Below are 3,726 nucleotides of genomic sequence, written 5' to 3' on the forward strand. Positions count from 1 at the left end.
TTTATCATTGGTTCCAGAGGGGGTGTCCACCTGCAATCTCCAGAGAGTTGGCTGGGCTCTAACTAAAAATGCCACTCCTTTTTCTACTGTAGTTCCTGCATTCTGCTCTGACTGAACTTTCAGCTTTATTCTGACTCACATTAGTGTTTCTGCCTCAAAGGGGACACGTGACTTCTCTCTCTCTGTCCTAGCAGGCCAGCAGCAAATGATGGCTGGGGTGATTCATGGACATGCGTAATTTTCCCTGGGAACTTCACAAATGATCAGAGAGAGGGAAATCTGAAAGATACCATATCATCTTTAAATCAATTAAGTTAGGACTTGGAGCTTTGAGATTCTGGCGTTAAGGTTCAAAAACATTCTTGGAATTCGAGCCAACGTTCAATGAGGTAACTCTTACATGATTATCCCAAATTTCAGTTCGCCAGCCCTTCCCAAATATTTGCAGAAAAAATCCTAGAAACAGCTTGAATTCCTGCTAGTCAATTATGTAAGGTCTTGAGCATCAAGATTAGTGGTATTGGGGGGCCGGCCGAGTGGCGCGATGGTTAAGAACTGGCTTGGGACGCCAGAGGGCCCGGGTTCAGATCCCACATATGAGGGCCAGTGACACTGCCCTCTACAGCTAAGATGCTGAACAACAGCTCAACCTGGAGCTGGGCTGCTGTGAGTCGCCGGCGACGGCGTGGGCTGCAGTCCCTGTGGCAGTGGGTTGCCATGGGCTACCGTGTGTAGCCAGCAGCCAGCGTGAGCGGCCGTCCAGAAGCCGGCGACTGATCTGCCTCGCCCGGGAAGAGCGCAATGATGGTGCCAACTTGGGCCAGTGAAGCAACGTCCTCCACAACTAGACTGAAGAACAAAAGGACAGCAACTTGTCTGTTCCCCTTCCCCCAATTCCCCAGCACTGTTCCCATCCCCCCAATTCCCCAATAAAAATCTTAAAAAAAAAAAGATTAGTGGTATTGGTGTATGAAGTTTATTGATATTGGGGTATTGTGACTTCATTTATATCATCCAACTTGTGAACTCTGAGACCTAAGAGTTATTGGCAGTCATCATTTTGTTCTGATCAAGTTGTCTATGCCTGGCAGTTCTTGGTTGTTTCAGGCATTATCACTACTTTTTAGTGGAGCCAGACACCTCATTATATCACTGCTGATATTTCTCAATCCAAGCCCAAAAAATTCCACTGGGATACATTTTTAAGCCAGCCTCTAATTCCACTGGATTTCGTATAAATATCCTTCAATTTACAAGGTGGCACTGCTCAGTGCTGGACTCCATAATAACGATTATTGGGCTCCATGGTATATTCTCTGGGACTAAGATGGCATCATTTGGATTAAGACCAGAGCCTCACATCACCCCCAAGCTGAACATACTTAGGACACTGGTTTTAAGCTGACACCACCTAGCATGAATGGAGCCAATCCCTCTGTCCATTAGCCCAGGACCTGACATCCTCCAGGAGATGGTTGGGACTAATTCACTCTGCATTCTTATCCCTGTTTTCATTGCCACATCAGTCACTGGTCTTCCATTACATCCATGGTCTATAAGTGTGGTCCTTGGATCAGAGCAACCACATAACTTGGGAACTTATAATGCAAATTCTTAGGCCCCACCCCAGATCTACTCAATCAGAAACCCTGGGAGTGGGGTCTAGCAATCTGTGTGTTAACAAGCCCTCCCCATTATTCTGATGCACATTAGTGTTTGAGAATGACTGCACTGGAACATCATCCCCATGATTCTTTATTCCTAAGTCAGCCCTCTACTTTTCTAATGCACTTCCAGCCCCTGCCCCAACCCCTCCCCAGGCAGAGCAAGGGTTCTCCTCACCCAACTCCCATATCAGGCTCACATCTTTCTGATTGGTTTGTGCCCAACCCATACCAGTTGTTAAATTTTTTTAGTATAACCCATCTTAGCTAAACCCAACAGATTTTCCAGATTCCATCTTGACTGTTCAGAATCCTTTAACACAGTCAGCTGTTTGAAACAGTCTCTTTCTTTGATTTCTGTGATGGCACATTCTCCTGGTTTTCTTCCTGTACCTCTTGGTTTCTTATACTGACTTTCCCCATTGACATAACCTTTAAATGTTGGTGTTGTCCTGGGTCATCTTTTCTTTACTTTAATATCTCAATGGATCACACTTATTCTCACCTCATGGCTTCAATTACTATGTCTATGGGAATGAATTCCACATTAAATGTTTAACCAAGACCGCTCCTCTGAACTCCACACCTGACTTGAATATCTGCTTAACAAATCATTTGGATGTCTCATAAAACCTACAAATGTAACATGTATAAAACTGAATTTTTCACCTCCTAGCTCCCCATCTGGTCCTTCTGCAGAGATGGTTCTACCATCCACCTAAATGTACAAATCAGAAACCTAGAAGTCATCTGTAACTCCTCTCCCCACCTCACTACCCTCTCATATCCCATCAATTACCACATTCTATTTATTCTCTCTCTAACATATATGGAACATATGTTAAACCCATTCAATTCCCTCCATATCCCCTGCCAGTCTCTTGTTCAAGTCACCATCACTGATAAGAGTGGCCTCTTGCGTTCCTGCATCCATATTTGCCTCCCTCCAATCTATTTTCTAAAAAGCAGCCAAAATGACCCTTTAAAAATGCAAATCTGATTAAACCAATATATCCTGTTGCACTCCTGTGGGGTTCAAAATGAGGTCACATTCCTCTTAATGTTCAAATCAGATGACTTGGAGCCTTCTACTTGTCTCCCTTGTGTGATAACTTCAGATTCCAAAGGTTCAGATTGTCTTAATAAATGGAACTGGAAAATCTGCTCATATTCTTTTTGACTGCTGTGACTGTCAGTGAAACACCAGACTCTACTGGTCCTCTGTCCTTGGGTAGACCTTGTCTATTGCTATGTGATCTGCAGTGACAGGGAACAAATGTCCACCAAACAGCCCAGGGTAAGCCTTATTCAGGGAAAGAAAGTGTTTTAATGATCTAGGCCCAACAGTATTTCAGTTCTGGAGGTAGTGGGGGGAAAATCTTTCTTTCCAAGAGTTATATTCAGCTATGATGGCTCATTGCCATGGTAGGCTTAGGGCCCAAATGTTAAAGCTCTTCCCTTACATAGTAACTTTTAGTTCATACACATGGAATAAGGAGTGCCGGTAGGGTCAGAACCTGCTTACATTTCCCAACCCAAAGCCTTAATGCCCTTGTGAATTAGTGCATGCAAAAACCTAAGGAGTAAAGGTGTAGTCTACTTCTTTCTGAAAGAGAGGTTCATTTTTAATCAAAATGTCCTGGACATTCTCTAGTTCCTGTCTTTGTTAGATGGTCTGACCACTAACTCAAGTTAGAAACACAGGAGAACCCCAGAAACTACCTTTTCCTTCAACCCTCACTTCTAATCAGCCACCAGTGCCTGAGTATCATTAGAATTCAGCTCTGACACTGTCTTAATTCAAGCTCTTATCTGTTCCTGTACTGTTTTCATCAGTTCCTACAGGTCACCCTGGCTCAACTTCCAATCCAACCTCCATAATGCATTCACTGATCTAAAATATAAATCTACTCCTGTTTCTGTTTTGTTTAAAGCTCTTTAATTAATCCCCATTGTCTATTGCAAGAACAGGATTCTTTTTCTGAGACGTATGAAACAGGAGTCAATGGATGGGCAGCAGAAGAATTATATGCAGAATTTTATATGTGCATGTCAATGAATG

Source organism: Hipposideros armiger, unplaced genomic scaffold (genome assembly GCF_001890085.2).
Source record: "Hipposideros armiger isolate ML-2016 unplaced genomic scaffold, ASM189008v1 scaffold_44, whole genome shotgun sequence".
NCBI lineage: Eukaryota > Metazoa > Chordata > Mammalia > Chiroptera > Hipposideridae > Hipposideros > Hipposideros armiger.